This window comes from Coturnix japonica, chromosome 4 (assembly GCF_054131305.1).
Source record: "Coturnix japonica strain WE chromosome 4, WE-NBRP24, whole genome shotgun sequence".
In the NCBI taxonomy this organism is placed as follows: domain Eukaryota; kingdom Metazoa; phylum Chordata; class Aves; order Galliformes; family Phasianidae; genus Coturnix; species Coturnix japonica.
In genome coordinates this window covers 27,175,663-27,201,980 of record NC_140666.1, presented here as the reverse complement: position 1 = coordinate 27,201,980, position 26,318 = coordinate 27,175,663, and the positions used below count along the sequence as shown (strand labels likewise).

Here is a 26,318-nt window from a genome sequence, read left to right as displayed (position 1 = left end):
CTCTGATCTGCACACAAAGCTGACTCCCAAGTAAATAGATACAAAGAAGTAAATCCCTCTGCCATGGTACCATACTACTTTACACAACTTGAAAACTTGTATGTGGAGATGGCCAGAATATCAATTTTTCTGTCCTATTCCAGATCGTTTTCCAGTATGAACCATTCCTACAAGTAAGCTAGAAGTGAATGTTCTATGTTGCATTTGTTGAAGAAAACTGAAGACTCTCTTTTAAACTGTTAATTATCTGAATGGTATGCTTTACCCAGTTGTTTTTTTTTTACTACTTGGTAAGTGCATGGTTGATCCTGCATTATAATCAAGACCTCCAAAGTTAGCTCCATTTACAAATCCAATTATAAAATAAAAGGTTTAATGGGCTGTGTGCCCTGTGTGGCAGAAACAGAACAAACTATTCAGCTATTTGAGCTGCTAGCGCTCTGGAAATGAGCATTTGAAATAGTCGAAGAATTTTGTTTTTAACAAATTAACAGAATAAGTGAAATGGAAAATTACAAGAGTGGAATATTATTAATACAGGAAATAATGTTCTATTGAGCATGTGGATTGTGCAAATAAGGTTTTCTTCTTTGGATGTACTTGTTTCCCCCCTACTAGCAGCTCAAATGAGTGTATAAATAACAACTATTAGTAAATGAAACTATCAGTTCAATAGACCACCATTAGTTACCACAGTGACCATGCAGCAAAAAAAAAAATAAAATCATGTGAGAGGTCATCATTTGGTAGGTCAGGAAAGCCAATCTCTGTGCCATCTGCAGATAGGCTAGAAATGCAAGTGGGGGGGGGGGGGGGGGGGGGAAATGAGGGAACACAATGCTCAGCATACAAATGAGATGTTGAATGCAAACTACCTTTAGGAGACAAAACCTATCAGCTGTTATTGCTGGCATAAACCCTAAGGAGAAATGAACAAAGCAAAACCCCATAAAAATAAGCATGGGATGATAGGATAGGTTCTGTTCAAATTGCCTGGGTCAGCTAGTGAGGGAATTTTGCTTTTGGACTCTCTCCCACATTAAAAATCTTGTTCTAAGCACTTCAGAAACTCAAATTCCTTGAAAATCCTCCTGAAATCAAAGGGTTGTTTTCCTGGGGTTGGCATCAGATGCCTAATAAAATCTATAGCCCTAAGGAATACAATACCTCATATTGCAGCATTCAGTTCTTTGGTGTCTTAGGTACATAAGAGACTCTTCAGATATTAGAGAAGTGCTATAGCTGCCTATAAAATTAATGGAGGAGATTTTCTACGTATACAAACTAACAAATCCCTGAAACACATGCACTGGGAACTCCAGAGGCTGACCACCAGCTTAGCACAAAAATAAGATGGCAATACTGCTGTATAAAAAATGAATACACACCCACATTAATGCTTTCCTACAGCCTGCCCCAAGAAAAGCCAATATGCTTATTTTCAGAACAGCTCCAAAAGTGAGACAGTGATATCCCAAACTATCAGGAAGCATTCACCTAGGCTCTCTGATGCAGGACAAAACTCCCCATTTTCCTCTTCTCCTGTCAAACTGATGAGCTGTCCAGTTTGCTGCCAAATCCAGCTCCCCTGACACACAAGGCACAGGCACATTGTGAAAATCTCTCTTTCATGCTATGAGGTAAAAGCACTGCTTGAACAACCTGTCACTGGGTTACGATGAGGCTACAACAAGAACACCAAGACTCATGCCCAGCAGAACCAGGTAAAAATCTCTGCAATTGTTCCAAGGCAGGCAGTAACATCTAAGTTGTGGCTGTGGTCATTCACGTTCCTTTGATGAACCTCCTCAGTGAACACATTAACTCTTCAGATAAATCATTCACACGCTACTTCAGAACACATAAAAATGCAGAACAAACATGATCCACATTTGTGTTGCGTGTATCTGACACTGAGATTTATCACAAATGACTGATGCAGGACTCCAATATATTTTTGAGAAGACATAATATTCCTCTTCCCAAAGGATAACTAGTTGAGCACATAAGAACTGAAGGTTGTTGATATGGTTAGAAATAGAAAAGCTGATTGTTACTGCATAAAATACAGTCTCTGTATGCATTTTCTGATGAAAGAAGGTCATGTTTTTATCTTAGTTAAGCTTTTGCACACCAATCACTTTCATCAGGTTGAATTAATAAGAAAATACTTCTGCCTCTTCTAAGCTGGATCTTCAAAACTATAAATCCAGCTTTCCTCTGCAGAAAATGATTCATCCAGAACTCTGATATATTTTCTTTAATAAGATGTGGCAATAGTATGTCAAAGATGACTTTAAAAAACACTTTGCTTCAGTCTTCTTTAAAAATTCTCAGAGTTTCCAAGTATATTTAGAACATGTTTAGAAGTGTTATGCCTAACCCTGACAAGGAGTGATAGTCATTAATAAGTTCCTATTTCCCATGGAGTTATTTTCTCTGTCAGAGCATGAAATTGAACTGAATTCTTACCTATACTTTCATTCTACCATAAAGATTAGAGTTGGTTTTAGAAGGGTGGATGTCATAATATTTTATATATACATACACACACACATATATATAATATAAATTATATATTATTTATTTATATCATTATATTATAATATATTATAAATTATATATTATATTTATATAATATAAATATATATGTAAAAATATATAATATATAAAATTCCTTGGGACATTATTAGCTTTGTGCTGTGATCATTTGTTATAATAACCAAGATAAGTGTCCTGAAAGGGGAAAGAAAATACAAGAATCTGGCAGATCTTGCAGACCCTAGGAAGTTCTGTATTACAGAGAATAGACAGGGCCTTATTCCACATTAATATTCTATGAAAGAAGAGATAAGTGTACCACACATGGTCATCACTTCATATTTGATGAAGCAAAATTTCCACTGGTAAGAAGGTCTTAAAGCTCAGTTTAAAACCATGTATTACCTGATATAAACTCTGCTATTTTAAAAAATCTTCTTAATTACAATTTTTACTTGATGGCAAAGTGAACTTTTCAAAACAGGACTTTTAGAAGTCAGAATTTTCATTGTAATTCAGTCTTTGACTCATTCAAAATGCATCAGGCACTGAACTAAACAACATCACATGGATATACTGCCATAGCTTCTTTACAAGGTTTTAAAATGCTGAATGAAGAGACAGTGTAATAAGCCTGAAGTATCTTGAATTTAAAATCTTATGCAAAAATGCAATACTACTTAATATTCCTATAACATCCACTGGGAAAGCCACTGAATCTTCCTTTCTAAGTACACATGCAAACCACTAACACATGGCTTAGCACTGCTCTAGCTAAAATTTGCACTTTCTGAGAGTCCTTTTCTGTTTCTCAAATTGTAAATTGTAAATTATTAAGTGCTTTTGTAGTGACTAAAAGGCAGATCTTAAAAGGCAATATAACAGTCAATCAATATTCTTAGAAGAGGAAAAAAAATTGAATGTGAATTGATCTTTGAATTTTACATTCCTGCTCACAGGTAAATAGCTGGCTATAATATCATAGTATGTTAATAAAGCAACATATCTAACTATGTGTTGAAAACATATGGAAGTGAAGTACTGCATTCTATACTCATGACTAAGACCTGAATTCCCATTTTTTTGGTCTTAGTCACGCAAGAGGTTTAGAGGAACTCTAACCAAATTCTTTCCCATAACTTGTTCAGCCTTACAATGACACTTCTCAAGGTACCGATCCATTCTGGTTTCACAGACTTCGTTAGTCTTCCACCTCTTTTATGCCAGTACTTCTCCCTTCAGTTTGATTATTCTCTGTTCATTGTTATACATCAAACCTCAGGTAACTCTGTCAGATGACTGGCTCAGCTATTAGAATAAAAATTACACTGCATATCATGTAAGAGATGTGTCTTTTATGTTTCACTTTAGCTATGAAAAATTATCTGAATGAAAGGACACTTGCATTAGGAAACTTAAGACTTCTGCTGGAAAACAACACATTAGGATTGACTCTACAATGAGATGTCTTGTATGCAAACTGGGTGCTCTGATATTTTCACTGGGGTAAACTTTTGCAACTTTACTGCCTTCTGGCTTAGAGGTTGGCAAGACCAAACAAAAACTGGGGAAAGGAAAGCTAACTTACATTTATACAAAATACTCCCATTATCAAGCAAGCTCTTTCACAGAATCACAGAATGACCAGGGTTGGAAGGGACCTCAAGGATCACGAAGCTCCAACCCCCCTGCCTGGCAGGGACACCAAACTTCCACATTTACTAGATCAGGTTGCCCCCATCCAACCTGGCCTTGAACACCTCAAGGGATGGGGCATCCACAACCTCCCTGGGCAGCCTGTTCCAGGACCTCACCACTCTCCTAGTAAAGAACTTCCCCCCTAACATCCAACCTTTCAACTAAGTAGGTTATATAACATTTCTCTTTTTATCCTGACATCACTTTCAGCCAGGTATGAAGTTTCTGTGCCTGATGACACATTTGCAGAGCCCTTCAGAAAGTACCGAGCTAGCTTTAACTACTGCACATTGAAACATCAGGAGATAAAATAGATTAGAAGTAGCTTCCAGTATCCCATGATATGCATATTTCTGCATGCTTAGAAACAGATATCCTCCTGCTGCTTTCTTTTTTAGCATGTCGTAGAAAACACTATGACAGGAATCCAGTCAACAGAAATTACAGAAGTTTGATATTCCTGCTTCTGTCTATCTCTTCTGACAAAAGCATCTCAAAACAGTTTTCTTTCCTGCTGACCTCTCAACCTGTGTCAAGTTGGCAAACATACTGTAGTAACTAGGCACATGTACAAACACAGAAAAACACTACACTTGGAAGCTCTCCTGAATCTCTGAAACAAGAAAAACACATAGGAATAGAACACACAGGTCGTGTGGCCCATCTGCCTTCTCCAGCTAGTCACAATTTAAATGTGTTTGAGTGTAACCAGCTGTGCTTGAAACACATGAACCATTTTCATCCCTTTCTTTAATCCTCAGAAACCAATGTCCTTCAACACCTTTTTTTTTTTTCAGTCTCCCAAATGTGTTTAACTGACCCAACAATATAAGTTACTCCTACACCACTTTTTGCTAGAACAAATGAGCTGTGCACAACCATAGAAGAAAGGACACCCCTGAGATGCTGCAGGTTTCATGATGTTACCTCAATCTACGTGCAGAGGTGAAGCTTCAAATAATATCTAGGAACAAAGGATCAAAAAAAACCAAAACACCCCAGCACCCTCAAACCAATGAAACAACATCCCCCAAACCCCCACCCCATTAAAAAAAAAAAACAAACAACAAAACAAAACCAAAAACAACCCCTACTCCTACAAACTAAAATAGGTGACACCAATTAACAAGAACGGATACACTGTGCCTAAGAACACTACTTTTCACTGACAGGGATGGAGAAGTTACCAAAGCCAACATATATAATACATAATACAAGACCTGTAACTAGAGCTTCTAAATACTTAACATGTTATTAGAAAACTCTGTAACTGCTCCATTAATTTTACATTTGAGGCAACAATAATTGGTACTCAGATGGAAAGAAAAACACCAGTAACTTAATGTATAAGTTATCTTACTTATATATTACCTAGACCTGAGATATAAAATATATTCTTTTAATTCCTAAAAGGAATGAGATATCAGAAAGGCATCTGCAGCAAGTCTGCCAGACATGCAGTAAATAATCATTTTGTCACAAAGCAGTGGAAAATTCCAACAAGCTCTTCTAAATATTGACAATATTGCTTAATAGGAAGCAGTGATGCGCTGAAATTTGTCACATCCTGAGAATGAGTCTATGATAAACAGGTAGGTAATCTGTTCATGTAGCCAGACACTTCAGGGGAAAAGAGAAATCCTTTAGACTTTGCGTAACAAGGGTGAAGAGATTAGCGTTCTCAAAATCCAAACTACTTTTTGTAAAAGCCATTAACAAAGAGAAAAATAGAGAACTCTACAGTCTGTGTAGCCTGAGAGCCCCATGTAAAGTCAGACCAATTCTTTTTCTGAAAAAACTAAGTTAACTGTTTTACGCTGGCCTTTAAAGTCATTAAGAATGAATGGAATAAAACTGAATCAGCTTGATCCCTCAGCTGAGAATGAGACACATTAATATTTATATCTGAAGTATAATGTTTTCCCCCCATAGCAAAGTAGATCATATTGCAAAATTCATAAACAAGAACGTTAACAGATATGCTCAGATATGTGTAGAAACAAAGACTTGAAAATTAGCCTCCTTTTAGCCAAACTCCATGGAACACCTGCGCGTGGCATTGGAGTCAATTCATATTAATACCATTTTGATCTGCAAATCCAATTATGAACTTGGTTAGATCTGAAATATATAAAGGCATAAATGCCATTTATGCCCTCAAATATTTTTCTTATTTTTACAATAGTTGCTAAATGAGTTAGTTAACATGATGAGTTCAGACAAAATACATCTGGATAGAAGTAAAGCATGATTATAACAGTAAAGAAAAGCCAGAGCTCATTTATTTCAGGGTAGACATGTCAATGAAAAGCTCAGAATGATTACAACTAACAAACTGAGGGGACATAGAAATTCACGTAATCAAATTAGTATTTTCCTTTCTACCACAAAGATAGTTCTTATTCCCACAAACACCTCTGTCATACAACTATTAAGGATAAAACATACAGGCAGATTCCTCTCACCTTTGCATTTATTTTATTTGCTTTTGGGACTACAAACAGGATTTTATATATTTATCTCACAAGAGCTAATACATCTCCATAAATCTGGCTGCCATTCTGTAACATAAGTTACTCAGGTACTCCAGAATGAAAGTATATGCAGCAGCTGATTAATTTATGCAGCAGAACTGGGGAAACGATTACAAAATCTTGCCACAGACCTTAAAGTCATAAGCTTTGAGATCCATTCTGCTCTACAGTGGGTCACGCTGCAGAGTTCACATTTAGATTTATTATGTACTTATATACACTCTGAAGTTTTACTCATCACCTTTTCTTTAAAAAAGCCTTGGAGTTTCAACTACATGGAAATGCAGAGGAGACTGGTTTTTCTGACAGACATTTGCCTTTTTTCTGACCTTTCCACATATTCAATGCTCTGTTTAGAAGAGGCTTCCTACTCAAAAATAAGTAAAATAAATAATCACATAGTTTCCTCTGGTATCATAACTATACTTCAAATGGGAGAATTCATGCTAGGATACAGATGAAAGGTGTTTTGTTTTTTTTTTGTTTTTTGTTTTTAACTTAACCACATTCAAAAATTCTCTGTGTCAGAGATAATTGCTGCCCACACTGTAGTTAGATACAGTGATTTATTGAAGTTATATAGTTTAAAAGAAAAAAAAAGATCACCGACACATACAAAATTAATTCTAGAGTTTGAAAACCTTGTGCCTTCTGTTGCTTGTTTGTTTTGGGAAGGTAAACTGTGAGAATGTGGATTTCCAAATAGCTATTTTAAAGCCACTGCAAATTCCACTAGGACTGGTAATTTTTGTTTAGCAGAAAGTCCACTGATTTTAACTGGCATTGGGTCAAGCCCAGAATTCCTGGCCATTTAGCTGCCCCTCTGCAGAAATGATACACTGAAGGATTTAGCCCAAAGCCCTGGTGCTAGATCTTGTCAGTCTCCCAAGCCAAACCCTGAACTCTGTAGGAGACCATTTCAGAAGACAGAAGCGATAGTCTTGATATGTGAACACCAGGCCAATTCATCAGGCAGCAAACGGAGTATATGCTGTCAGATAGCTTGGCCCCGTGCCTTGGCTGGAAAAGAGCACAGCAGACACCCCACAGCTCATCTGTCTACTCAACCTGCAGTGTCAACAGCTGTTTCTGCAAGCTTTTCTCCCTCTCTTATTGGAGATATCACTGAGCTCTGTCCCTTCTGGAAAAGGTCCCTGTCCCTTCTGGAAAACCACTGAAAGCAGTTATGCTATCACAGGGAAGCTCCCTTCAACATCTACACCCAAAGAGCAGTAAACTTCTTTCTTTGCTGAAGGCAATTTTTATGCACAGGTGGGCAGCTTCCAGACTGGATAATTTATAACTGTTAGCAAAAAGACAACCTGGGAAACAACAAAGACCAACAAACAAATGGAACCCTTAGCAATGAAAACCTGGTAGTTTGCTATTGGCAAATGTGAAACCAACAGCAGTTTTAATGAAATCGCTCAGTAAAGTGCTGTCTCTGGATGATTACTCTTTAGCTATTACTTTCTACAAACTGAGCATTGTGTCACTTTACTATGATGCAACACTTAGACTAGTTTTCTCTAATTTCCCAACCTTGGTTTCCATTACAGAAAAAACCTGGAAGAAAATTTTTCATATTCTTAGGTGTTTTTGTTTTGACAGACAGATGTGCTTTGTTCTCCTTTCCCTATCTCCACTAAAAAGAATACAGGCTAATTTTGCCCTGCACAGCATTTTGGACTTTTCCACTCCTTAAGTGTTTCATAACTCATTTTGAGAACTCATTCAGAACCTCAGCCTTCTCTTCATCTGTTGAAGCCAGTTCTCCTTTTACATTTACCAAAGGAGGTACACTTGTTTTGGCTCTTCTCTTCTGGCCAAAAGGTTTTTCTATATTGTCAGTTCTTCTAATCTATTTAGTTCTGCATTTTGAGAGAAATCCACAGGTCTCTTAGAGTATCTCCAGAGCTGCAAGGAATTTCTCTTGTTCTTAGGGTACGCCACCAGTATATCTAATTGGAAGCCTATCCTTATCCTAATCTGAGGACTTAAAGCATTAAATCCATTATCAGTGCTGCACAGAAGTTCCTAGAGTTAAGGTCAGTAGAGGCTGCATACATGCTTAAAAACTTCCATTGTCTCAAAAATATATCATAAATCAGAACACATAATTCCTTGCAAAACAGAAGGTTGCAGTGTACTTGGCAGCAGCACTAATCAGGCTCAGTTCAGCTTCCAAGACCTTTGCATTACTTTAATGAAAATCTTAGCCAAGGTTGATATCATGAATAGTAATTCTAAAATTAATTGCCAAAATTCCCCAGAAACAGCCATTTCTTTCATTGTTTAGCTTCCTCATCTGCTTAGGTTTTTGGGGGTACTAATGATGACGAGGTTTCATCTAGAAATCAAGTAAGTTGATATTACTTTTGGCATTACACAAGACTGTTATATTGCAGAACCAAACAAGAGTTAACATTTCTGTGCCTAGATTTGACAGCTCTGGAATTTAGATTTCATGACAGTCTATTTTTCACTCACCAAGCTCACCGGGACTTACAATGCCCAACAACCTAATATTACAGAGGGAAAATTATTGCAAAATACAATCCTATGAAGGACACCTAACACTGCTGTGACAATTCAATTGAAGTTATTTTAAAAGCTCATAACAAAATGTACAAGAAATTGGTTTTTGCATGCTGCTGAAACTATTTAGAAAGCATGGAAAATTTTAATACTGTTCCATACCAGAGTTTACATTAGTAGCATTTGATAACAAAATGTCCTTTGTGAAAGTTCTCGTAAGTTTCTGAATATGCTTAACGATTTATGTTGGCTTTTTACAGGTAATCTTATTATGTTATCTGGTCTTTTCAGTAAAACTACTGTCCCCTTCCAAGTTTTCTTTTTGCTCCCTACATTAAAGTAAGTCAAACCAATCCATATAAGCTATTTTAATATGCATCTCACATCAGTATTAAGAAAGCACTGAGTTATTAAGTCCAACACAATGTTTAACAACATTCCACACAGTCTATAGCTTTGTTATTGTTCTTATCAAACGATTATTGCTTTCCCACTGTAACCTTAACACTTTTTAATAAATGGTGTCTCATAAAATGCTTAAAAAACCAAGTACTTTTGTACTCTTTCATCATATAGGCAGACCAAGTAGACAGACAGTCAAGAATAGTCTAAGTAATCTAAAGTATCTTCTAGAGGATCAGAGTTGTATACAAAATGTTTGCACACCACAAAGTGACCTTGTGGTGATTCTCAATCATCACTGTCAAAACGACAGCAAGCATGAGCTCCAAGAATGGTATGTAACCACTACAGAACCCTCAAATTACTTTGCACATCCAAAGTAAAACCATAAAACCACTTTCACACACCATCCCAAATTCTTAGGCAGCAACGTACTCTTCCCTCAGAAAGTACTGAGTCTGGGGCCTCATTCTTTGTTTTCACTGAGCTGTCTGTAAGCCATATCGCTTCAACGTGGAGAACGCATGAAATAAACATGTCTGAGTTCATTTGAACAAAAGCAGACTGAGAAAGGTCCCTGGCAGGGAACCAAAGAGTAGTTTTGGAAAAGAAATACATTTGGGGGTGGAATTTCCAGCAGGTGCCTTCACTTACTAGCTACTCAAATTCTGTCAGATCCCCATGGCACAGAGAGAAAGCAACTAGAAGAAACCATTCCCTGCACTTTTAGAAGCTCACACTCCTTCACCATGAACACAGTTCTTCCATTCTCTGAATACCTTCAAAGAAGTAACAGTTCAGAAGTTTTATTTGAGAAAGCTTAAGAAAACTGTGATTATGTCTGTGGGAAGATGGGTTTGAGCATTTTTTGGCTAGATGTACTGAGTAACAAATTAGACATTTTTCAACTCTGAAGTATATAATCTAACAAGCAGACTTCTCATTGATTTCAGAGATTCATAGATTCAGAAAGGTATCCTTCATCCCCACTTCTTATTGGCTGGTAAGGATTTATTGGATGGAAAAAGAAAAAAAAAAAAAAAGAATAAAGAAAAAATGTTGCCAAATAGCAAAACTCACAACGAAGCATGTGATTTACACTGCAGGAGAAAGGAAAATAAGTACAAAAATAATGATTTTCTGCTATAGAGTTTTCAGTCTGAAGAGATTTTCTTTTGCCCCAGCTTTCCCTGTTACTTCATCACTTCTGCATTTTCCAGGTTAAAACAAAATGAGGCCCAATTGTTTTCTAAGATCACATGCACAGTTCTGTTTTCTGTGTCTTCATATCCAGAAAACTCAATGCTAAGTAAATGAGGAGAAAAAGTGTAGAATCTGTACTATACAAAATTTAGGCTGGGTACTTAAAACAGACTGCATTTGCTCTCACACTCAATGCCCCAGACAAGTCCAAACTCTATAAGACTTCCCACCAGTCACCCAGATGCAAGCACAAAACAGCACAGTCAAATCGCCTCTCTTTCTTTTAGGAATGTTTCTCTCTTGGCCACTTTAAACACATAAACCACTGAGAAAATGCCAAGTAGAGCATAGAAGTCCAGAATGTTTGAAGAGTGGGAGACAGAAGAGAGACCTGAAAAATTAAACATCAATAGAGGCAAACCAGTTGCTGCATCTAGATGCAAATATCATCAAAACCAAACAGAAGAGAAGCTAATACAATTGTATCTTCTAAACACAACACCAGGATGAGATTCCCAGTCTCTAACAATATGACACTGTTTCTAAAGGTCTGAAGAAAAAATAAACAAATAATAAAAATAAAGAAATGGGAAATGCAGAACCTCAAACAATACAGTTACATGCAGCAAAGCACACTATCAGCTTTTGCATGCATTTATTCCAAGTTCTCATTCTTCATACTGCATGGTAGGTATCAAGTGAAAAGCAATGCGCCTTTTCCAGTGACCACATCTCTTTTACTTGGTAAAAACATCTTTTCTCAGCTTGTCTTTTAAAACATCATCAATAGCATAAATAAAAATTATGGGTTTTGTTAGTTAGTTAGTTTCTTAAGTGTTACATTAGTACAAAAACATTGTCCACTGGACTCTCTAATTTTTATTACTTTTGAAGTGCATATACCTAAGTAGGAGGAAAGCAATTGCAGTACATTATATAACAAGGAATACAGCAAGACCATTTATTGACAATACTACTGCAATCCATAGCGTAAAAGGAAACCTCAAAAGAACTCATTTTCACACACCTAAAAGTATATGAAGATTTTTGTAAGCCAGAAAGAAACATGTGCAAATACTAGGACTCTTACATCTGAGCCAGGTACCACCATTCCAATTATTTACAGTATGTCCAAAGCATGAGCACTAAGCCCATATAAACAGAAAGTCATTTTCCTTCAGAGCACACCTGCAAAGTACAACCTAGATTTACCATTCTTCTTAACAACAGCATTTTTATTAAAAGCTTTATGATATTCCAGTAATACTGACTCTGTTTTCCCTTACTTCCTAAGAAAAACACAAGAACCACCACTGAATACAAGTAAATAAATCAAACTTGCAGCTTTTCAATTACAAACGTTTTGATACTGCAGCTTGTCCTACCTGCAAATCCAAGAAATGGCATAAAAGAAGATACTGAGTGGGAAAGCCTCTTCCAGCTGTAGAATGGAACAAACTCCAGCCAGCAACCTAAAAGAGCAGTAATCACCATTAACCTCTCATACTTGTGCTGAAGAACACGGCAAAGGGATAATTCTCTAACAGTTCATAAGTAGGCTTTTTTTAATTTTCATTTTTTTAAACACTGTTGCTGGTTCTTAATTGTATGCAGAGTAACAGGTTTAGACAGATAAATTTTTAACAAATAGCCCTCACATTTCCATTGTGAAGTTACACTACATGATACTTTTAATTTATGGTGTTTTGGGAAGAAGACAGTTTGCTTATTAAGTGTCAGATATTATTTTTACTTGGGTTTATAGCAAATACACGGAGCTTGTAATGAGTGTTTTGCCATTTCAAAAGTAAACACGGAGTCTGAAATGAGGTGTTTGTGCAAGTGTAATAGTTATGGTAATGCATTAGGTTAAGGTATGGCTAATGCTAGAGTCAGACTAAGGTAATAACTCATCATAAAAATACATCCCTAAGTTTCAAAATTGTTTCCATGTGAATGCATTGCATTTTGTCAGTACGTCACATTACAAGTTACATTACCCCATACAAAGACTCTTCCTTTCTGTTTTAAAATGAAGCAGTAAGAGAAAAGGAAAACAGTAGTATCTACCACACACACACACACACACACAAAAAAAAAAAAAAAAAAAAAAAAAAAAAAAAGAAAAGAAAAGAAAAGAAAAGAAACAAGGACATAATCATCAGCAACAAAGGCAGTGACATATAGCAGAGACTTTGCTACAGTATGCAGACAGGAAAAAAAACACACTGGAAAACTTTACCAACTGCAGTGGCTTAGGAAGGAATCCATAGAGGCAGATCAAAGAAGCATCTACAACATACCTTCCTCCTCAGCAGAATAAGTGCATTTCAGAAAACCAGGTTCAAACTTTTATTATTTGGAAACCTTAGAATAAGGTACGGAAGCTTCAGTTCCCAGAATACTTTTAAAAAATAACTGGATATGGTAAACTGGATTCCTACTTTCAGGCTAGCATATGCACAGACTGCAAAGGAAAGTAGGCAAGTATGCATTAGATTATTCTTTCTCTCTGCCTCTGCAACAGAGAAATTGGCACAGCTGAAGGTGCTCAGCTCTTAGAAATACAGGCAAAATGGCCCTTCAGCTGTGTGAATTCCCTGTTCCAATGGTAGAGCTGAAATCCTTCAGCTGTTGTAAATACATATAAAATGGCCATTTGCACAGTTATTCTACAGTCTTTACTGCAGTTTTCTTCATTACTGGTTCATGAGATGTATGAATGCTGCTGAGCCAAGCTGAAGGCTGATGGAAATTAAGCAACGTATTCAAGAATTTACTTAGTGCGTTTGGTAGAATGGGAAATGTGGTTTATATCTCTAGTTCTAGATAGACTCTAGACCATCCTTTTCCCCTCTGATTTCTTTGGCTAGTGAAGTAACAATTTAAAAGCAGCTTCTTCTTTAAACTTATGTAGAGCTCAACAAATAGTTACTTTTAAGTACAATTTTCAGTCAAGTATTTCTTTGAAATATATTTCATGCATATTAGTAATTCACATTAGAATATCTGCAAAAGTCTGTCAATAAAAGAAAAAGCTAATATTTTACTGCAATTTGTTTCCCAGGTTTTACAGCTTTTTAATTTCCTATAAATTTGGCTCTGATGTAGGTTAAAATCGTGCTGTGTTATATACTAACCCTCTTTGATTGTGGAGATGTGAATTTCATTCATTATATGCTAATGTATCACAGTTTCTCAAATGAGAATAATAATAATAAAAAACCTAAAAATTACTTCTGTATTAAACATTTATGTGTCTTTGTGTTTCCATTTTTTCCCCCCTGCCAACAAACCAGTGAGGCAGTTTGTTCTACGTCAGCAGGGAGGATCAGCACTGTTTTACGGCATAGTAAAAATACCTGAAGCGTCAAGTTTGAAGTATGGATTGTATCATGTAAAGAATAAACACATACATAAAGAGCTGTATTTAAATATATTAATGAGAGAATTATACCAAAAGAAATAAAAGCTAAATTTTCTACAGAACTTCTGTATTTTATCCAGCCCCATGAGGGAAATTTCAGCCACACATTTCCTGTGACTCCTACTTAGTGATCATGGTAACACTGAGAGAAAGCACCTCAGGATGCCTGACTGGAGAAATTAGCATTGGTACATTACTATTCAATTGTGAAAGTCAGAATTAGAAAACGAAGCTCTCACCCATAAAACTCACACTCCTGATGCTGCTTGGCAGCTGCACTCATTTACTTGATCCCACTGCTTGTTGGCAATAACCTTCCTGTGCTATAACTTTTTTTTTTTTTTTTTTTCCTCCTTTTGGGACTTCAGTGGCATGGCAGTATTTTCCCCTGGCATGACACCTTACTACCAGCCCATTATCCATTACCTTCCTGGCACTTGCAGACCTAAGAAAAACCTCGTCTATGATTTAGCACTTAGCCCATGCCTGATAAACCTTTTAACTTCTATTCCTTCTCTTGTGGTTCAGAACTGGGGAAAAATATGGCATGGAGCTATGCCAGTATTAAACTGTTTTTCACTATTAAGTCCTGTGAAAAACCTCAAATAATTGAGAAAAAGGGGAAAATACAAAAGGTAGTTATCCTAGAGACTATTGCATCTCTGAATACACCAAAAGAGCTTCTGTTTTGAAAATAGAGCAATTTATTCTAAAAATGGAATCCTTGCCTTTAAATGAGTAATGTGTCATCCATTTCTCAATCTGCTTCAAAACCAAAGAAGTTTCTCTGAAAGCACAGACTGTGTCACAGCTTTACCTCAGCTACAGAAAAGCAAAAGCTTCAAAGACAAAATCAAAGGCAATCTGGATTACAGAAAGTGGAGTGGTTTGCCACCTGATCAGAACACATACATGCTCATTATAGAACTTTTTACTCTGATTAGTTTGTGTACTGGGTTCCTCTGGGTACAGAGTAACAATCGTATTCCTCCTTGAATAAGAGCAAAATAAAATAGATATCACTTGCAATAATTATAAGGGCTATTAAAAATAGTAATCATGCTGTTGAATCTCCAAAGGCTGCTGCCATTCCTAAAACAGCACCTTGATGCTGATTAAAAGAATGAAAAAATAATTGTTTTTGTATTTATTTATTTATTTATTTTTAATATTTCATCTTAGCTCTTAGAAGTCACAATGCCTAAACCTGAAGTAAAATGTCATGGGATTTTCCTATTGTCACTTCTCAATAGCAATAGGGATTGTGAAGACCCAGAGTCACCTATACGTTATCTGCTGCCATAGTTAATAGTGCACTAGGTTAACTGCTGCCTATCACAGCTAGGCAGTCCCAGGTGGAATTTCAGTTTTATTACTAATGGTCATATTAAGTAACATATTAGTCTTCTAGATGTAATCTTCAACAATCATTTGAGCTTAATGGTGATGATTTATCATTTTGGCTTGTTTATTTTTTTAGTCAGTTCCCCTGTCTTTACCGTCCCTGCTCTGCCCAGGCTGAAACAGCTATTGAGAAAGACAGGCACGAATACACACACCATGTTGTAGCATGCTTGTGCACTGGGACTGTGACTTTGATTCCTTTCCTCCTAAAGCAGGAATTTAAAAGAGATGAGAGAAATTAGGCCTTGAAAGCATCTTCCTCTCTTCTGCAGCTGTAAATGAACATAATTAAATCTAATACAGGTGTGTAGCTGAGGTTCAGAGTTATAGGGAATGCATCTTAACCTGCTTAGGTTCATCTGAATAAACATTTCTACTGAAATTTTGAAAAGTGAGTTACCCATAAATAATGTTAACATATAATAAGATAGCATCATATAGCACCTTCAGTTTGCTTTTCTTTTCTCCTGCAGTCATAAAATGCATGAATTTCTGTTTTGCCAGCTGAATCTGAGCACCTGGGTCAGTGTGTTGATGTCTGTCTTGTATCCTGTGACAAGGATGACTGTAGTTGCATATTTCTAGGGCAAAGCTATTTAATAGCAAAGGTACCTCACATTAGCAGGGTTAAGAGCAAGTAAATAACCACAACATGCAAACCAGCCAATCCTAATTCTGATATTTACTGGAGAAACAAAAGGGAAAACAAACATTAGGCAAGTGGTTCATTTGACTGGAATTAAAAGAAAGGCGGTGAATTTATAGCCCAGTAAATGCATAACTACTCTACCCATAAAAAAAATCCCAGTAGCTGCCAAATATCCTGGCACAAAAGAGGGGAAATTTTAAGTAAAGATAAAAAAGACACTGCATTAAGAAAGAAAAAAGAAAAAAGAGAAATCAGGAAAGGGATATCTTAATACTGCAGGCTTAGACTGTCTGGCACCACAGGTTCAAATATTCTTGGTGATTCAGTCACTCCAAATCTTCATCAGTCAAAGGGAACAGACAGAATGTTGTGAATGGAATTGTGACTGAACCTTGCACAATTACAGCATCACTGAAAAAGAAAATTACAACAGAAATTCTGCTTTTTAATTTTTGCATGAATGTTAATGATAAAATGGCACCTTTAGTAACAAGAATAGTATGCCCTTTTCCTCAGTCTCAAATTTTCATCATTATCCTAACTCATCTGCATTTCCAGAAGTGTCTGCTTTTCAAAGGTATCACATTTATATGAAGTGAAGTGTTCTGGGTGAAACTGCTATAGAACATTAAATATTATCGTTGTTATATAACCTACACTACTAGTCAGAAGATGATCTTCATATGAAATAATGACAGACAAAATTATAAAAGTGAGAAATCATAAATAATAGAGAGAAAAAGCAAGAAAGGAATCCTATGTATTCAGGGTGAGAACCAAAGGAAGTCCACAAGGAATGTCACTCATGGGAGTTAATATAGTAGCTTTTCGTTACAGGATCTTCTCATTCTCCAACTGCCAGCCAGAGTTGCATTCAATTTATTCCCTTTTCTCACAGTATTACTTGCATGGCCATAGTAAGACAAGAAACTACTATGATCTATTTAGCCTTTTATTTTCCTTTCAGGCACAAACAGATTGCAGGTCAATCCCTTTCAGCCTCTTTCACAGCTATGGTGCTTTGCACAAAACTGTGGTAGGCTCATAAAAAATCTCATGTGTGTGAGAGTATATCCCTGCCTCAGAACAGTACACTGAAACATGCTAAGAAAGGTAAGTACACAGCAGTAGAGGGAGTCACTAAAGAAAGAAGATAAATGCATTGAAACTACTGTTCTGACACCAGATTTTCAAAGCACCATCTCATGACAGTGTTCAGCATGCTAGCAGAAGAGGTGGCTGTGGAAAGAAAAGGTTTGTTAGAGCATTCCTCCCCTCCCTAATTATGTAGTAACTTATGTTTACCAATTGGTTATTTTCAATGTCAGGGAGCTGTATTGCAAGCCACACAGCTTCACATATTAGATTTCCTTACTACATCCTTGTAAATTCCAAAGGCTAGAATAAATAGCTTTATTAAAACTATTTTACTGTGAATTGAGGCTTTGTTGAGGCTTTTGGCTGATACCTAAGCATACCATTAAGTTACAGAAATGCACATCTTGTTTTTCATCTTGTCTACCCGTAAATGTTTGCTAATCCTACCTGTCATAGTTGCTTGCTGGTTAGACTTAAATAGCCTCAAATCAACTTTTCATCATACAAAGGCAAATTATTTTTTTTGTACTTTTTTCCCCTGTGGTGTTCCAGTCTGCTTCAGAAACATGCCAGCCCTTGCAGAGCACAGAAAGAAAGAGGTATCAGGAGCCAGAGTTACATTCCAGAAGCGAGTCATTCTTGTCAAGTATTTCATACTTGCCTCTCCGATGACCTGCTGGCCTCACTGGTGCATCATAGCATGAATACATCCTTGATGTGCATTTAGGATAACCATATGACTCAATTATGGCTGTGCCAGATGAGAGTAATGTAAGGTCATCCTAAATGAGTGCTAGTAAAACATTTATATCACACCATGAATTCTCTGTCTAACACTTAGCATATTGAAGAAATAATTTTTCAATGTTTAAGTGATTTTTAGAGGAAATTGTCCAGATCCTTTGGATAAGCTTAGATATATTTTATGAAAGCCAGAGCCAAGAAAGGAGGTAGATGATGTTATTATACATGTTTGTGCCTCTGTAGACTTGGGTCTGGATGCAACTCTGGCTCGTGCTGACTGCTACTATTTGTGCCAAAACAAGTCAGGATCAACTTGCATGCTGGTGGATGTCGAATTACTGTCAAAGAAACTTTAACAGCAGTTCTTTACATAGCAGAATCCTATAAATATCAAGGAATATCTTGGAGTCTGGATAAACACAGTCAAATCCTGTCTCTATTTGGATTTTTTCATGGAAATCAGAGGAGGTAGGATTTTTAACCACTGTATTTAAGACTGCTTTACTTCACATGATATAGTGCTGGTCTGTCTAGAGATTATGAAGGTCTATCAGGAAGGCCAGGTGGGAAAACCCCACTGCTTTTATTGTTCCAGGAGATCCTTTTAGCTTCAAAGAGCCATGCCATTGCTGAGCTTCTATTCACTGCCAACAGCTAACACAGCATAAGGTACATGGCAATTGCTGGCTGCAGGTTTCCAGAGCAGTGTGTTTTGCTCTGGTTTATTTTTAATGGAATGATGGAATAAAGGCATCTGGACTTGAGGAGGAGAGAAGTAATGGTGCCTGGTGCCATCAGATTGTGGGAAATTCTGAGTTTTGCATATTTTCTTTTACATTCAGGACAGCAGGCTAAAAAAAAAAAAAACCAACAACAAAAAAACAAAACAAAAAAAAAACCAACACAACCAAACACCAATTTATTAGCAAGTATATATTTTTTGAATAATTTGTTTTTTTGCCCTACAGAACTGTAAAATTATTAAGTAGGAGAATTCAGACCAGAATGTTTAAAAGACCAGATACAAAATCTGAAACTTAGAATCTGAAACTTAGGGATATATTCTGTTCTACAGCATGACTATTAATGTTAATACAGAAAATATATACGAAGCTTGATTCTTATTTAACTCAATAAGTTTGGAAGATTTAGAAAATATTGGTGAATCTCTTTACAACCATTAAAGCAAGATGAAAAAAACAACAACATCCTTGGTGTAGGCTTAATATTTAAAGTCTTTAGAAAAGACATTGCACTATTTATTAGCTATTATAAATATGAAAGACATTACTGGCAGTCGTGACATATGCAATAGGAGTCCTTGGTAGAGTATGAAATTTAGATACTGAAGTGCCATACTTGCTGACATGCCACATAACTTTTAAAAGCAGGCAGCTAGAAAATCACTGAAATTAATCTTAAAAATTACTCCAGCATATTACATTTTATTTGCTAGCCTGGTGAGAGAAACCCTAAGTCTATTTTTTTCCAGCAGCATTAATTTGAAAGGCAGAACGTAGGTTGATGAAGAATTATGACACCGAAGAAATAGAATATGTTCTTGAAGAATGTTCAGAATGAACAAAAACAATTTCCATTTTGTTATGATAAACCTTAAGGTCACCCTTCTAATAATCCATAAAACAACTCATCTCATCTCATGTCAGTGATATCAAGTTATTTAAATAACGTAACCATGTATCATAAGTTTAATGGGCCATGTCAACTTCCTTTAGTTGATGAAAACACCAGGGGAAAAAAAAAGTGTAAATTTCTCACAAAGGCATCAGTGTTACGTAAAAGCATAAGAACGGAGCAGCTTTTCTTAGCCACTGCAAAAGTCCATCCAGCTAATCTCGATCTTCAGCCACTGACAGCAGCATAAGAGATGTGAGCATCATTTCACTGGTACATCCACCTGACTTTACAAAAATTTCTTCAATCCAAAATACTACTTCATTGTAGAACTATGTCACAGAAGCAAATTCAGACTTAAAATTAATAGTCATGTTACTAAAGTGCATTTTTCAGTTAATGTTTAGTTAGCTTTGGAATTTTTAAAACTGCTTACAAAATAAAACGAAAAGCAACAAGAAAAATCACATTAATTGAAGATTACAGAGAGAACACTAGCACATCGTGATCAGTTTGAGGGACCTTGGTTTAGTAAAACTGCAGTATTAAAATTGATGAAGGCACTGGGGGTGGATGTCAAATCTCCTAGATTGAATCAACTTCCCAAAGATCAAACTCTTTTTTTTCCCAACATTGATTTAATGCCCAGAGTTTTCACTGAATCAAATTACCATTGCTTTCATGGAAGTTCTATTTTATTCCCTTAGAATGATAAATAAAACCTTGATAAATAAAAACTTTAGAAGTGAAAAGTCATGAAGCATCTATTATTAATCATTTAATTGCTATGTTTTACATGGCAGCACCTATGAGCTAACAAAGGCTTGTGTCCCTTCATACAGGGTATCTGGAAAATAAATGCACAGGGTCACACCAAAGCTCTATCACTGATAGTGATCAAAAGTAGAGGTCCAAAGAAACCCAGGATGGCCAAGGTTGCAGGGTACATCGGGCCCAGACCTGTCTGCAGCAGGGCTACCCAGAGCAGCAGATTTAGCACAGAAGTAGTATTATAATTTTGACAACTCTGTATGGGCACAGCAAATCAGAAAAAGCCACAATGTTATGGCTTTAATATGAAACCTATGAGATGTCTGAATAATTACTATCTGGACAGGCTTGAAATACATCAAAGGTACTTTTGTACTTCAGTATAGACTGTCAAAGCATGGTATCTTTGATTATCTAATTCTAGCAGGAGTCATTCTAAATATTCCAGAAAGACCTTCTCAAAACTGCAAGAGGAAAAAAAGTTGCTGATGGAGTTTGTGGATGCATGTCTGTGCAGATTGTTAACAGTCCCCTCTGGCATAGGAAACACATTTCCACATGTTCTTTTAGTATACTTCACTGTTCATAAAATCACAAGATAATACTATTCATAATTAGAAGTTAGAACAGATGTGCTATACCAATCTGGAAAATGCTGGCTCCTGATTATGAGCACTTCTACAACAAATCTCTTTTACTTCTGAATTTAAAACCTGAGTAGACCTTGAAATATTGCTGTTCTGAACAATGAGATCAAATGAAAAGAGCAAAGATGTCAGAAATTCAGTCAGACCCAGTAAATACTGCAACAACAAAAAAGCCATGCATAATTAACGTTTCCTATTCTAAACACCCTTATGTTCTATTGCTGCTGGCAACCAGTCCTTCACTCTGTTAATAAACTCCCCCACTCAGGAGAGAGTTAAATATAGTATATGTATCTGAGTATTCAGTTTAACTTTGAAACAACCATTTAGTTCACAAATACAGAGTCTACAGAGAGATAAAATTCAGGGATTTTATCTGCCAGTTTAAAATACGATATCTTCCTTTATAAGAAACAGCCTCAAAGCTACCATTCCTCTGTGTAGGTGCAGATGTGCCTGATTGCAGTCATTACAAGTACACATTAAAGTGACAAATACGAAGAAGCTGTGCTTCTGTGACTGGAGAGTAGGCTGCAGGTAGGCAGCGCCACTGCCAGGCAATCGCTTTTCTAACTATTCTGTATTTCTGAATGGGCCATTTCTAGTTTTCCATGGATGAATTTCTTATGAGAACTTGTGTAAACCATGGTTCAAATTTCATTGACACTGACATCTGCCAAGAATAATACTTTACTGGTGTTAAATCCTGTGATAAACCATGTAATACAACCATTAATCACATGCATCATAAAAGTATATTATCTCAGAGAAATACTAGGTTTTCTGCTTTAACTGGTACTAAATTAGTATTATGAATACAATCCAAATTATTGGTTTTCAGTAAAAAGTTGCTTTTTTGATCTTCAAAAAGATTGCCAAAGTATCTGGAATTCCTTTTTAAGGCTAAGTCACAAAAACTGTAAAATATTACATACTAACATTGAATATTTTTTTGGAAGAAGGTCCTATGCTTTTATAGAAGTTATGCAAAGCATCTCATCCTCAGTGTTGTAGACTAGTGCCAGCAAGTGCTTCAGCAATTGCAACATTAATCTAAAATTTTCAAGTCCATAATCCTGTATTCTCTTGCTTTATCATCCATCATCCTATTTCTGTGTTTCGAAAGTTCCTAGACAGCTAGTTCATTTGGCATCATTTCCTAAAGCACAAACTAGGATTGAGCTCAAACTTATCAAAACAGAAATTAAAACAATTTTCAAAATTCTATATGCCTCCATAGGGAAAGTATTCTCTAACTTCTCACTAACTGCAGTTATGAACAGCACAGTCTTATTTCTACCATAATTTCCTATGCTGTCAGAAGTAGCTTACTCTCAGTACATATGCATGTGTGTTTCCTAAATTGCTTTGAAACTTAAAGTCTTGTTTCAACTGAAGTTAAACAAAAGGATGTTGATCTCAAAGATTATTATGTTTCCATACATTCTGCAGAAATATATGGTCAAACTCAGGATTAAAACTATGTAAGTTTCTGGTTGAAAGAAAGGCTACAGAAGGTGCTCACATTTATTTGTGATACTTGAGAGTCTGCATGCCAGTGCTTATCTCAGCCACGAAGACCAACCAACTACAAAGCACCAGCCCACAGGAAACAAGCCTTCATTCATTCTACACTTCTGCCTATCACTTGTTAGTTATATTACTTTTCATTAGTCAGACACAGATTTATATGGGGAGTCAGGGATGGAAGGGTAAGAAATTTTAACATCCCTTATTACTGCAGTAAAGTGCTGTGCATCTGTCTGAGCTTCCTGAAATATCAGCTCCAGCCAAGATGCCTAACGTTCAGAAGCTGTGACCTATATCTGTTCAGTTCACTTTCACAGTGTGCCAGCACCAATAATTTCCTACTATGGATTTACCACTGATGTTTTGTGCAATTACATTGTACAGCAGCACACCTGTCTCTTTCCACCAGTTAATGACAGTAGGGGTGGAATTAGTTTAAGCCAAAATGTGAGTGATGAAAACAGTTTCTCATTGTTAATATTCAACATACGTATTATGCATATAGGCGATAATGTCATTTTCCCCAGTTTAGTGACTATTCTGAAGGGGTGCAAAAAAAACCCACAAACCAATACTGAAGGTATTATGTTCATCGGAAGTAAAGATTCATTTTGCAAACAGAGGATGTTGGAGAACTCATGTATGATTACCATGCTCCATCTAGCATTGTGCCTTGGACAACTGAACTTATACTACATAGAGAATAGGGAGATTAATAATCAATATGATAGCTGAGGGAATGACAAATTTCTACTTATCTCATGAAAAATCTTAATTCTGTGCCATTTATACAGCTGATACTGAGGCAGGGAAATAAGTGTATGACATATATTAATATGACCACTTTGATCCCTATGGTTAGCTGCAGCTGCTATGCAAGTTAGAAAAGCAATATTTTTTCTTCTTTGAGGATTAACAGTCAGAAAAATTCTTCCTGCTGGTGAACTACAGAACACTGAACTCTGAGCTGTCATATTAGGCTGTGTAAAAGATGGCACTAAGGTAGCTGGAATTTTTGTCTTATATTTTGGTTTCTCTGCCCTTCTTTGGCTTAGCAGAACCAAACTGTGCTCAGACCTGCCTACACCTGTCAGTCTAGGCATGCCCCCATTCACATATTTGCAGTGTGATTGTAGGCAGGTTGTAATCAGCCAATAAATAAATAAATAAATAAATAAATAAGGGGGCGGTGAGGCTGGGAAAAAGGTTAGAACTTGTCTGGCATTTCTGGTTAAACGTCAAGAAATTCTGATTCTTCAAAGTACAGCCCCATTTGTAGTAGCACAGTGACTAAAATTAAAAATTCTCAAAAGGATAGTTCAGACTGGGAGTCAAGCAAATGGCTGAATGCAAAGACAGTCCAAAAACTTAGATGATCATGGAACCAAATAATTAGTTTTTGTCTGGGATTTAGGCAGTTAGCACCTAAAATCTTTGTTTTTGTATCAGATAGAGCAGAGATTTATGATCTGAACTCCCGTATTCCATACGACAGAAGTTTTCAGGATAAAATTAGCAACACTAACAAGGTTCCCCAAGGAAATTATAAGCATATCACTCTCATGTCTGTTCTTAGAAAGATCTTGGAGTAAAAGCAATTCATTTCTAAGCATGAAACAAATAATGAAAGCAAAGAAAGAAACTCTATGAAACTAATAAAAAGAAACAATCTAATTGTACTGGATCTGGCCAGGATGAAGTTCATCTTCATAGCAGCTCCTATGATGCTGTATTTTGGATCTGTTAAATAATATAGTTTTGATAACAGGTTTTGGCTTTTGCTGAGTAATGCTTACACATCCTTGAGGCTTCCTTTTTTCCTGCTTTGTTTCTATTGATATTCCTTTGCACTCAGTTACTTTCTTAAGCATTTTTATATTGCCTTTTGCCTATCCTCTTAATTTTACTCATTCTAAAAGGAAAAAAATAAAAAGGCAAGTGTGTATTTTCACATGAAAATTTAAAGGGAAGGTTAAGGTTAATTTCCCCTGGGAACAACACAGAACATTTCACTCGAGTACACTTGGGGAAAAAAAGAGATCATCATAGCATATACTCACTGGTTATTTCTGAGAACACCAGCAGTTCTTAGACACTAGTGGGAGTATCTCACAGGCAACACTTTCATGGTATTAATAATTAGTCTGTCTTCTAATGTCAATTTCTAAATTGGTCCAGCACAGAACAGAACTCGTAGTAACTTTGTAAAGGTCCACTTCTGCTTCCCAAAGTGTTCTCACTTAATTTCAGCTAGCATCATCATTCTCTTACCATGGATTTAATTTTACTGCAGAGATAAGTATGGAGGCAGGGCCACAAAATCACACACAGCTCTTCTGAATGGCTTCCATCTGCATGTAGCTCCCAGAGTTATCTCATGCCATATATGTCTTTTGTCTTCAAATGCATCCTCAAGTGGGGAGCCAAACAGAACCTAGGACAACAGAACAGAATCTCAGATTGGAATCCTACCTCACCATTTAATCTACCTTTATTCTGGTAATCTCCCTTTACTCTGATAAAAGGAGATGCCCTTACAGACTCCAAGTTGGGCTAAAATAGTTCATGGGACTTCTGGAACTGCAAACAGGCAAGACTACACAAACAAAACCTGCTATTTATTTTCCCTCTCCCAACACATAGAGTGCCTTATTTTCTGGAACTTTTCACTGGATAGCTTACACCAGTATGTGAAAACCGAGTAAGAAATATTACACTAGGCTGCTATGTATTGAATAACACTTTCAATCTGGTAGCCTTACCTTAAAACATTTTAAATCAACATCTGATAATCACCATTAAGTTTAACCAATCATTATGTCTAATCAAAGCAGAACAGGACAGGCTAATTGGAACAAGGTTAATTAGCACAATAAATGTAGCTCTTAGAGAAATGAAAGCATGTATTGCTCATTACCTGTGACTATCAGTAAGATCATGGACATGCTGATGAGTAACATTCTCTTCCCACACTTTTGTTTCTAAAGGTACTGCATTCAACACATCCCAGAAAACATACTATTTTTTTGTTGATTATTTTGTTGCCGCTGTTCAGAAAAGAAATGCAATATCTTACTAATAGCTTTTCTCAAAATATGATGACTCCTGGTGGTGTTTTCCTCACATATTCTGAAGTTCCTGTAGTAGCACAGTTCTTTCCAGCAGAAATTACCCCTGAACAATGATCAAATAGGTTTGCAATTTCTCTGTATCTTTCTACATACTTGTCAGTTGATTCTTAATGTTCTTATTTATTCCCTTTAGCAACACAAAACATATGCTGCACAAACTCTGCTTCTTTTTCACAACTACATCTCTCATTTGGAGATTACAGTGTTCTGTACAAATGCTGTTCATGAAAAATATGTTTATTTTTACATTTTTGATTTTTATTCCTAGGTCTCCTAAATTTTCTATGTGGATCTGCATGTGTTTGTATTTAAATAAACACTACATTATAGATAATTATGAAGAGAGAAACAAAATGAGGCAATTTC

At 36.3% G+C, this 26,318-nt stretch overlaps 1 long non-coding RNA gene across 7 annotated transcripts in view; it reads right to left on the bottom strand.

Annotated features, from left to right (window-relative positions):
* Positions 1-26,318, bottom strand: part of LOC107313058 (uncharacterized) — a 200,112-nt gene that overhangs the window by 73,780 nt on the left and 100,014 nt on the right. For 6 of the 7 annotated variants that reach the window (XR_014945723.1, XR_004306928.2, XR_014945724.1 and 3 more), the window contains exons 2-3: positions 25,093-25,255; positions 12,302-12,388 (exon numbers count right to left, since the gene is read on the bottom strand). This is a non-coding gene — a long non-coding RNA (uncharacterized LOC107313058). Of the gene's footprint in view, positions 1-12,301; positions 12,389-17,941; positions 18,075-25,092; positions 25,256-26,318 lie in introns of those variants that run through there. The other variant, XR_001554766.3, reaches the window with a different exon arrangement.